Source organism: Ovis aries, chromosome 6 (genome assembly GCF_016772045.2).
Source record: "Ovis aries strain OAR_USU_Benz2616 breed Rambouillet chromosome 6, ARS-UI_Ramb_v3.0, whole genome shotgun sequence".
In the NCBI taxonomy this organism is placed as follows: Eukaryota; Metazoa; Chordata; class Mammalia; order Artiodactyla; family Bovidae; genus Ovis; species Ovis aries.
Window position 1 is genome coordinate 23,746,643 of NC_056059.1, and position 12,118 is coordinate 23,758,760.

The window sequence follows — 12,118 nt, forward strand, 5'->3', positions numbered from 1 at the left end:
CTGAATTCTAAGACACAGAAGTAATACATGGCTTGGGGGGGATAGAGTGCGTTACCGGAGCCTAGCCATCAGTTTTTCCCCTATATAAGGAAGGGCACTTTCCTCTGTAATATTTTTCCTGATGCCTTTCTAGCTTTACCATCTTGCGATCTTCCCCATGTCACTTCTCAGATTGTTTCTTTGTTTGGTGTCCCGGAAGCGCCTCGGAAAAACACACTGTACTGATTTCAGATGAGTGAGGGGAAGACAGAGGGTCTGTGAAGAGAGATATGGGAAAGAACTGGCTCGTTCCAGGAAATGCTCTAACAGATCAGTTTTAAGAAAGACTTAAGTATGAACATCGGAGAAGGCAATGGCACCCCACTCCAGTACTCTTGCCTGGAAAATCCCATGGATGGAGGAGCCTGGTAGGCTGCAGTCCATGGAGTGGCGAAGAGTCTGACATGACTGAGCAAATATACTTTCACTTTTCCCTTTCGTGCATTGGAGAAGGAAATGGCAACCCACTCCAGTGTTCTTGCCTGGAGAATCCCAGGGACGGGGGAGCCTGGTGGGCTGCCACCTATGGGGTCGCACAGAGTCAGACATGACTGAAGTGACTTAGCAGCTTAGCAGCAGCAAGTATGAAAATCGACCTCTGAAAATATTCCTACCTGGGTAACCTCTGGAAATCCTCCTTGTATCTCCAGGACTATGCATGTCGCCACCCCTGCCTCTTGGTCACCCCACACTTAGCCAGATGGCTAGAGACAAGGAAGGCCTGCTGGATTCCTCCAAGGGGGAGTCCATAGCTAAAAAATGTGTTACTCTTTGTTTCCCTTTGTTATTTATTATTCTTTGGTTACAACCCAGCTTCCTACAAATGGGCATGAATTATAGAACACACTGGGGTCTCACAGAGCCCAAGACCCATCGTGAAGGACTTTGGAACGCAGTGGAATCAGGAAATGGAACACTAGCACTCTCTTTTCCGTCTTTCATCTCTGCTCTTGTCTGTATGTTTGATTCACATCTCTCTCTCTATCTCTGCTTTTCTGATCTATAAGGTAGAGTAACACGGCTACTGAAAATGCTTTAGTATAATTTTGACCTGTCTTCCAGAGAAAGACTGAACCTGCTTCTCCAAAGAAAGGAAACTTATGGGGGAAGATGGCATCATATACTCAGTCTTGGTCAGTCTTGATGGAACTATGCCCCCTTGATTCATGTAAAATCACAGAGTTGAATCAGGTTTGAAATAAGGCTTCTGAATAGATAAAACATTCAGCATACACCCAGTGCCTTCCAAGGTTGGACAGAAGATCTAGCCATGAGCATTTAGGACAATTCTCAGCTCTGAGTTGAGCCAATATAATTCCTGTCTTAGGAATATTTTCATATTAGTCTGCCCATAAAGGGATAAAATGCTATATTCTGAGACTTAAGAACGTTATACAATAGAAGAGACATTATTTGAGGATTGCAAATGGAACAAGAATGAGACCATCTGCCCATGAAATCATATCATACTTACTCCTAAGAGGGTAAGTCCGTTGGAGGTGGGAGAGAAGACTAATTTGAAGTGATATGAGAAAAGAGGTAATTTTTAAAAACTGCTTATCCTCAGTGAGATATGTGGCTGTTTGCCTTGCTCTACTCCTCTATCCTAGTGGTTTTCAATCCTGAGTAGCAGATGTTTTCAGTGTTCACTCATATTCTTTCCAAACCTTTTCCGTTTTTATACAAAACAGCTGCCTGTGTGTTTTTACCTGCATCTCTGCAAGTCAGAGTGATATCCTCAGACTTCCTTAACCTTTGCCTCAGTGTAGAGAAAGCAGAAAGGGCCTAAGAATTTATATCTCCACCACTGACTACTAAGTAAAATATTCAGCTCTCTGGTCCCTGATGGGGACAGTTTAGAGGTGTGACTTATAAGTGCAGAAGTCACCTGAAGGATTGAGCCGAAGTTGCCATGTGGGTGTTTGCTTAACCTCAGACTGTTGACTCGCTTCCTTCCCTTTCCTGTCACATGCCATACTTCTCTGTGGTTTTAACAACTCACTTTTATTTGAATCTTCATCTACAGGTCTACGTCTGGGGACCCCAATCTTAGATACTGACTGTCCATTAGAATTACCTAGGAAGCTGGCATATTTGGGAGAATAAAATTCTTCATCCAGGCCATGAGTAAGAGAAACAAAGTGAATTTTTACCCTAGAGAATTAAATAAAATATGTTCAGTTCAGTTCAGTCGCTCAGTGGTGTCAAACTCTTTGCGATCCCATGGACTACAGCACGCCAGGCCTCCCTGTCCATCACCAACTTCTGGAGCTTGCTCAAACTCATGTCCATCAAGCCAATATGCCATCCAACCATCTCATCCTCCATCATCCCCTTCTCCTCCTTCCTTCAATCTTCCCCAGCATCAGGGTCTTTTCAAATGAGTCAGTTCTTTGCATCAGGTGGCCAAAGTACTGGAGCATGAGTCCTTCCAATGAGTATTCAGGACTGATTTCCTTTAGGATTTACTTGTTTGATCCCTTTGCAGTCCAAGGGGCTCTCAAGAGTCTTCTCCAACACCACAATTCAGAAGCATCAATTCTTTGGCGCTCAGCTTTCCTTATGGTCCAACTCTCACATCCATACATGACTATTGGAAAAACCATAGCTTTAACTAGATGACCTTTGTCAGCAAAGTAATGTTTCTGCTTTTTAAGATGCTATCTAGGTTTGTCATAGCTTTTCTTCCAAGGAACAAGTGTCTTTTAATTTCATGGCTGCAATCACCATCTGCAGTGATTTTGGAACCCAAGAAAATAAAGTCTGTCACTGTTTCCACTGTTTCTCCATCTATTTGCTTTTCTACCTTTTAATAAATATATAATGTGTTCCTATGATACATGTTTATTTGTGTGCATGCACATGTATGAGAAAGAGACATCATCAGAGAGACTGAGAGATACAGATGGATAAAGAGACATTCTTTCTTGTTATTTAAAATAACTTCTGGATTTGAATTAGGAAAAAAAAGTATGTATTGGAGGTATCAGTCAGGATTTGAAGAGAACCATTAGGAGATACATATATATGTATCTTTATCAGTTCAGCTCAGTCACTCAGTCGTGTCCGACTCTTTGCGACCCCATGGACTGCAGCATGCCAGGCCTCCCTGTCCATCACCAACTCCCGGAGTTTATATGTATCTTTACATGTGTGTATATATAAAGAGGTTTGTTTATAAAGGATTGGCTTACACAGTTGTGAGCTGACAACTTTGAAATCTGTAGGGAAAACTGGCTGGTTTGAAACAGGCAGAAGCTGAGCACTGTAGTCATGAAGTAGAATTCTTTCTTCTCCAGGAAACCTGAGCTTTTGCTCGTAAGGCCTTCAACTATCAATAACTGGATGAGGCCCATCCATATTATCAATGGTAATTCCCTTACTTCAAGTCAATCAGTTGTAGATGTTACCATATCCATAAAATACATTCACAGTACAACCTGGCCTGGTGTTTGGTTAACTGGGTATTGTAGCCTAGTTGTGTGGGTGCTAAGTTGCCTCAGTCTTGTCAGACTCTTTGTGACTGTGTAGACCACTCAGTACATGGGATTCTCCAGGCAAGGATAGTGGAGTGGGTTGCCATGCCCTTCTCCAGGGAATCTTTCTGACCAGGGATTGAACCCTGGGTCTCTTTCATCTTCTAGCATTTGCAGGCAGGTTCTTCACCACTGGCGTCACGGAGGAAACCCATGGCCTAGTTAGATTGACACAAAAGAGTACTCATCATAATACAGGACTAATAAAATAAGGAAGAAAAAAAATAGTTTTTTTGTGTCAAATTAGCACACAAACATGGCATTCCCAGAAACTGCTTTGCATTTATGCAGTAATAAGTTCACATATTATTAAACTGATCATATTCACTTCATACAAAAGGCAGTGACTCAAAAAATAAATTCTATATATGCTCTATATCTATATATAGATATATTCATATTTCTAAATAAAAATTGGAAAAGCAGTTAATGCCTTTTGTTGCAGCTAAGACACATTCAGAGGACATTTGTTTGTAGTCCGTTCTGTATAATATTAACAACTCTCAGGAATTGCCCAACAGCACCCATCTATAACACACTAGAGCGTTGATAGTGTTCGCACTACAGTGTTGAGAGCGAGGGAGAAACGAAGCCTCGGCCTCAGGTATCTAACAAGTTTGCAAGAGCGGTAGTGACAGCAGGATTGCTGAAGAACCGCAGGCCCTAGAGAAGGTGCAGTGAGATCAAAATCAGGCCAAGCGGAGTAAAACCGATCCAGTCAAGGAGAGGCCATGCAGTAGACTAGCAAAGGCTCCAAGGAGAAGCAGATCAGGCCTGCAGCCAGCCACAGGCATGCAGGAGGATCCTGGCATGTAAAGCACAACTAAGATGCACGTTCCAGTTACTGCCTCTCACACGCTAGCAAGGAAACCCCACATGGGTTAGACCAGTTTCTTAGAACTCCTGACTGGTGTTACTGTCTTTCACAAGTATTTGGTCTCCTTTTAATTTTGAACATGTGGCAGGATCACATACCTGTGCCCACCTGGAAATTCTGTGTGGCCACATGAGGAGTTCAAGTCACTGAACTGTGAGGGTAGTCATTCGTGAGTGTCACTTCCAGACAGAAGCACTTGTTTACTGGAGCTCAGCTCTCCAGGGCTCTCCTCTCCTGCTGGGTGACTGTGAAATGCTGATATGGGTGCTTCTGCTTGCCTGATTGAAGCCGGCTGGAATGCTGAGCCAGCACACGGGGAATGACTGCCCTGGAGGGTGGCCTAAGCCTGCAGAGGACTTCAAATTGTGTTAAGTGACTGAGATGGTTCCGTTTACTGCAGCATAGCTTATAACCTGCCTGAATGTGATGTGGAAACAGGCATAGCGCATATTCAATTAAATAGTTACAGACTTACTAGGACTCTCAAGCAGTTAGTCTCTGTCTCTCTTATAAACTGTTTTACTCTTTTGATTTGGGGCACTGAGTATGCTATAGAAACAATGAGGACAGGCAAGGAGGGAATGTATTATAGTCATTTTTTTCAATGAAGAAAAGGAGTGGTCACAATTAGAAGGTGTTAACTTTTGAAAACCCATGGAGGGCATGAAGTAAAAATCTTAGCAGCTCTTTCTGTCGTCTATATGATTCAGTGAGGAGTTTCTGAGTTTGTAAAAATATAAATCTCAAAATAGCTCTAGAAAACAGGATTTGTGGTCAAGATATTGAGGGGTCTCATAAATCCAGAAAAAGTTGTAAACAACCAGGCCTTTGAAAGGACAAAAAGAAAAACAGATTAGGAATCTCTCTGTCTCTGTCTTTGCCTCCTCCCTTCACCCCTGTTGACTCTGACCTATGGTCCTCCGATCTGAATAGTTTTATCTGTTTACCTTCCTTACACATGAATCATTTGCTAGTGGCCAAATCAGTTCCGGCCTGCAAGCCCTTTCATTCAAACAACCACACCCAACTTTCCTCTGAATTTTTAAGTCATATTCTTCCAAGTACCTGTTTAGCCTAGCTTACTTTGTAAATTAGGTTTGGGAAGTTAAGGCCACTGGTCGTTAGATGATCTCTAGTTAGACATTCACTTATCCTAGTTCAATCCTCTGCAATGTCAGCAGTTGAACCTGTGAACTGATGATCACTTAGCAGGTGCTATGGCTGGGGCATTTTATCCAAAATGGGAGTGGGCAGGGTGGGCACCTGAAAGCACAGCTAGAACAACTTCCCTGAACGTCTATACTTTCGTGGGCTGGACATCAAGGACACCCTGAAAGAGAGAAGGAAACTCTTTTGAGGGACTGCTTCTAAACAACCACCACCCAAATTCTGCCCACTTCCTCTTTGAAAATTGCTAATGTCTGGCCTAACTTATCACCAGGGAATAATTTAGATGTTGCAAACAATGGAACCCTTTGTGTATTTGGAGAAAGAGAAACTGTGAGTAACACAGAGCCCTCCCCTGGATTTACATGAGTAATTATGCTTACAGTGGCGACATGTGAGAGACACATCTCATATGAAAAAGGATCTCCTGAATTCCCATCCCGTTTCCAGCATGAGTCAATTTTTTTACCCTATGAAAGTTGATTTTGTAATTTAAAAAAAAGTCTAAACATGAATTTTAATTTTTTTTTTACAAATGCATTGAAATGCTTCTTTTTCTCTCTTAATTCTATTGAGATATAATTGACATATAACACTGTATAGGTTTAAGGTATACAACATGATTTGATACATGTATATATGGCAAAATGATTACCATTTTAAGATTAGCTAACGACCCAGATAATCATGATGGTGTGATCACTCATCTAGAGCCAGACATCCTGGAATGTGAAGTCAAGTGGGCCTTAGAAAGCATCACTACGAACAAAGCTAGTGGAGGTGATGGAATTCCAGTGGAGCTATTTCAAATCCTGAAAGATGATGCTGTGAAAGTGCTACACACAATATGCCAGCAAATTTGGAAAACTCAGCAGTGGCCACAGGACTGGAAAAGGTCAGTTTTCATTCAAATCCCAAAGAAAGGCAGTGCCAAAGAATGCTCAAACTACCTCACAACTGCACTTATCTCACGTGCTAGAAAAGTAACGCTCAAAATTCTCCAAGCCAGGCTTCAGCAATACGTGAACCATGAACTTCCTGATGTTCAAGCTGGTTTTAGAAAAGGCAGAGGAACCAGAGATCAAATTGCCAACATCCGCTGGATCATGGAAAAAGCAAGAGAGTTCCAGAAAACATCTATTTCTGCTTTATTGACTATGCCAAAGCCTTTAACTGTGTGGATCACAATAAAGTGTGGAAAATTCTGAAAGAGATGGGAATACTAGACCACCTGACCTGCCTCTTGAGAAACCTGTATGCAGGTCAGGAAGCAACAGTTAGAACTGGACATGGAACAACAGACTGGTTCCAAATAGGAAAAGGAGTACATCAAGGCTATATATTGTCACCCTGCTTATTGAACTTCTATGCAGAGTACATCATGAGAAAGGCTGGACTGGAAGAAAAACAAGCTGGAATCAAGACTGCCGGGAGAAATATCAATAACCTCAGATATGCGGATGACACCACCCTTATGGCAGAAAGTGAAGAGGAACTAAAAAGCCTCTCGATGAAAGTGAAAGAGGAGAGTGAAAAAGTTGGCTTAAAGCTCAACATTCAGAAAACGAAGATCATGGCATCTGGTCCCATCACTTCATGGGAAATAGATGGGGAAACAGTGGAAACAGTGTCAGACTTTATTTTTGTGGGCTCCAAAATCACTGCAGATGGTGACTGCAGCCATGAAATTAAAAGACGTTTACTCCTTGGGAGAAAAGTTATGACCAACCTAGATAGCATATTCAAAAGCAGAGACATTACTTTGCCAACTAAGGTCCGTCTAGTCAAGGCTATGGTTTTTCCTGTGGTCATGTATGGATGTGAGAGTTGGACTGTGAAGAAGGCTGAGCACCGAAGAATTGATGCTTTTGAACTGTGGTGTTAGAGAAGACTCTTGAGAGTCCCTTGGACTGCAAGGAGATCCAACCAGTCCATTCTGAAGGAGATCAGCCCTGGGATTTCTTTGGAAGGAATGATACTAAAGCTGAAGCTCCAGTACTTTGGCCACCTCATGCGAAGAGCTGACTCATTGGAAAAGACTCTGATGCTGGGAGGGATTGGGGGCAGGAGGAGAAGGGGACGACAGAGAATGAGATGGCTGGATGGCATCACGGACTCAATGGACATGAGTCTGAGTGAACTTCGGGAGTTGGTGATGGACAGGGAGGCCTGGCGTGCTGTGATTCGTGGGGTCGCAAAGAGTTGGACATGACTGAGTGACTGAACTGAACTGAATACCTTACACAGACACAAATTTTTCCTTTGTGATTAAAACTTTCAAGAACTACTGTTTAAGCAACTTTCGAATCTGTGATATAGTGTTACCAACTATAGTGACTATATTTTACACTACATCCCTAGGGGTTATTTATTTTATAAATAAATGTCTGTACCTTTTTTTTTTAAATTAAGTGTCTGTACCTTTTGACTACCTCACTAAATTCTCCCTCCCCAACCTCCTTAAAATACTTATTTCAACTATTTAAAAAATAAGAAAAACTAACTTGGGCTAGCATTGTAAGCCATTCTTTTTACAAACAGCTTTTAAGCACCAGAGATTCAAATGCGAACAAGACATATTTCCTCCTCCTCTCAAAGGTCATAGCATATAGTTGCAGGAAGATAGACAAACACATCATATGCATTACAGATATACACATGTACTGTCAACTAATTATAAACATGAAAAAGGGTCTACGTCTGTATAAAGAGGCAGAGACTGATGAGATGCTCTTTTGGATAGGTATAAAGACTGAATTGTGAAGATCACCAGTGAACTCCCCTTTTGTCAAAACTGACAGTCAGTTCTCAGTTGTCATTTTACTCAAATTTTCAGCATTGTTAACACTTCATGTGCTTGACCTCAGAGACACCACATTTCTCCCCCAGAAGCTACTCCTTTTTGTCAGATTTACAGGTCCCTCCACTTCTGCCAACTAAAATAAAGGACTACTAAGATGACATGTGCGGTAGTTTGAGCATTCTTTGGCATTGCCTTTCTTTGGGATTGGAATGAAAATTGACCTTTTCCAATCCTGTGGCCACTTTTGAGTTTTCCAAATTTGCTGGCATATTGAGTGCAGCACTTTCACAGCATCATCTTTCAGGATTTGAAATAGCTCGTGAGTCTGAGTGAACTCCGGGAGTTGGTGATGGACAGGGAGGCCTGGTGTGCTGCGATTCATGGGGTCACAAAGAGTCAGACACGACTGAGCGACTCAACTGAACTGAACTGAAGATGTCATGACTACCAATTTTATACATCAACAGCCTGACCCTTGCCTCTCAAGTCCAGAGTCATATACGCATTACCTACATGCCATCTCCACATCCATGTCAAATGTTCATCTCAAAGTTAACATATCTAGAACTAGTCTTAGATCTTCTTCATAATATATGCTCTCCATTTCCGATGATTCCTTTCTCAGTAAATGGTAGCTCCATTTTTCCTTTGTTGAGACACCACCCCAAGCTTTGGCGTTCTTTACTCCAAGGAGTCCTTTTGATTTTCCCATACACTCTAGCCAATCCATCAACAAACCTTTTAGCTTTACCTTTAAAATATATTTGGAATTGGATACATTTCACTTCTTCCTTCTCACTAATCCAAACTATCTTATTTCTAGCTTGGATTATGACAATAATTGCATCCAGAGTCAGTTCTTACAAGAGACTGATTGTTTTCTCTAAGCTTGAATCATATCATATCACTTTCCTAATAAAACACTGCTTATTTCACCAGAATAATGTTTAGAATCTTTTCTATGGTCTATGTGGAGAAGGCAATGGCACACCACTCCGGTACTCCTGCCTGGAAAATCCCATGGACAGAGGAGCCTGGTGGGCTACAGTCCACGGGGTCACTAAGAGTCGGACACGACTGAGCGACTTCACTTTCACTTTTCACTTTCATGCATTGGAGACGGAAATGGCAACCCACTCCAGTGTTCTTGCCTGGAGAATCCCAGGGACGGGGGAGCCTGGTGGGCTGCCATCTATGGGGTCGCACAGAGTTGGACATGACTGAAGTGACTTAGCAGCAGCAGCAGCAGCAGTTATGGTCTATGAGGCCTTGTATAATCTGACTCTATAGCACCTCTGTGACCTATCTTGGACCACTCTCTCTGGTTCATCGTGCTTCAACTACACTGGCCTCCTCTGACAATTCTTTACAAAGGTCAAACAGGCTGTTACATTAGGGCCTTTGCACATGCCATTTCTTTAACACAGAACACTCTTTTTCCAGATAGCTGCATAGATAGCTGTACTTCATTGACTCTCTGTTGAAATATTATCTTCTCAGAGAAGTCTTCCCTAAACGATCTGTCTACAACAGTGAGTACCTCTACTTTGCCAATCACTCCGTTCAGTGCTGTTACCAGTATACATGATTTTTACCACTTAGCTCATCCAACATATTCTGTATGTGTAATTGCTCCTTTTTGTTGTGTGTCTCTCCTCACTGGACTGTAAAGTATATGAACGGTGAGACTTGGTATTTTCATGTCATATTCCCAGTGTCTGATATGTGCAGGTGTTCAATAAATGCCTATTATCTATAGGCTTTCCAATAACCATGAATACTAGCAAAATAAAATACCATTAATCAGAAGTAAATAGAAAGATGGCTGGTCTGACTGAAAGATTCTTTTTAAATAAAATATTTACTTGCAAATTCATGAATTTTCCATCAATAATGGGCAAAACTAACTTTGAGTAAGGTTAAATTTCTGCTGGCTTTGAACAGTAAAATCCATTTCTAATTACTATATTGATTTGGTATATGCAAATGTGCTTTTAGAGGGCTTGACAAAGTTTGTCCTAAATTGATTTACCCGGTCTTCCACAACGTGTTATCTTTAGTTTGATTACTAAGCTGTTTGCAGTAGTTCTTGAAGATGTTCTCAAAGCACTTCAAGTGTAAACTCCAGCTCATTTCAGGTCAAATATTCTGAAATTCTGAGTTTAGAAAAGCCAGAATACATACAGTTCTACAGCATGAATAGTTCTTGGATGTTCAGTATAATAGCGTGCATATAGCTGTTTTAAATGTAAACATGTATGACACGACACCCTTAATCTATTCATAATTTTAAAATTAATAATGAAGCTAAAATTAAAACTAGGAGAAAGGGCTATAAGATTTCTCTCCAATGTGTGTGTATAAATAAATAAATATACATATACATACATTAACAATATATTAACATATATTTCTTATATTAGGAATATTGAAATATTCCTGAGTATGCACTATGGTATTTAACCTGTCATATATTGGATGCCAATATACTTTTTAAGTTCATTCAGCAAAATTTGTTGAGCACTTACTCTGTGACCAGAGTCGGGATATGAAATGATGATACAAATATAAAAATATTTATTAAATGCAAATTAATGATTGCCCATAGTCTTGCCAAATTTTACATAAAACATATCCTCTCTTTATGAACTTAGCACACAATTCCATAAGTTATAGTTTGGTCCCTGACTGAAAAAAAATCCAAAACAAACAAGCATATTTACTCTTGAACATATTAGTTATAACAACTTTCCCAAATGAGTAAAACTAACTTCTGGAAAAAACATGGTTCAATAAAATTTCAAGGGCAATCCAAAAGATACACAATAAGAAGGCTTTTTACTATAAATCTCAAATAAAATCTATTTTGAATATATTTTTGGTAGAGTTTCTATAGTGAATAGGGTAGAACATGTTAAAAGTGAGTGTCAGAGGAATTAGCTTTAAGATAATAAATCTAATTCTCATACAGATTCATGGCTCCATCAGGATTGGCTATATACTCTGCAGGTTCTTCAGCATTTAGCTCCATCAACTCAGGTGAAAATAGGACTGCTGCCGTCAGCTACTCAGAATGAAGTGCGTGCCTCAGATGAATCAAAACCAGAAGCTACTATTCAACTCTTAATGTCAAAATGATAGTACTTTATCAAGAACCAACAGGAAAGTAAAAAATTTCAAAGACGGATATTTTCAAAACAGGATATAAAATGAAATATCTTTACTTTTTTTTTTTTCCTTTAAAAAGTTTCTAGATGTAGTAGAACAGTTAATAGCAAGTTAACATTATCCATTTACTATAATTTGTACCAATGGAGGTAAACTGTGACGGAGCATTTGAATGCATAGCTGACTCCAAATTCTCAATATTTTCTTTTCTTCCATATATATTTATATTCATAATTACTTTTGATGAAGTAGCACCGTATACCTAAATGTTTGCATAGAGTATATGTGCAACTCACATATATCAAGACTTTGAGATATTTATAAAAACCAAAGTTTTATGTTCATGTATCAAAAAGTAAATATATTTTTAGTCTCCTGGTAATTTTGTTATATAACAGATACACAATAATTCTGGGCTTTACTTTTGAACTAACACAGTAACTTTTGTGTGCTAAAGTGATATTTCTAATAAGTGGGTAGCATTATTCTATGTGGTAGTTTAGGCACTCAGCTCTTTCCATGTGAGGT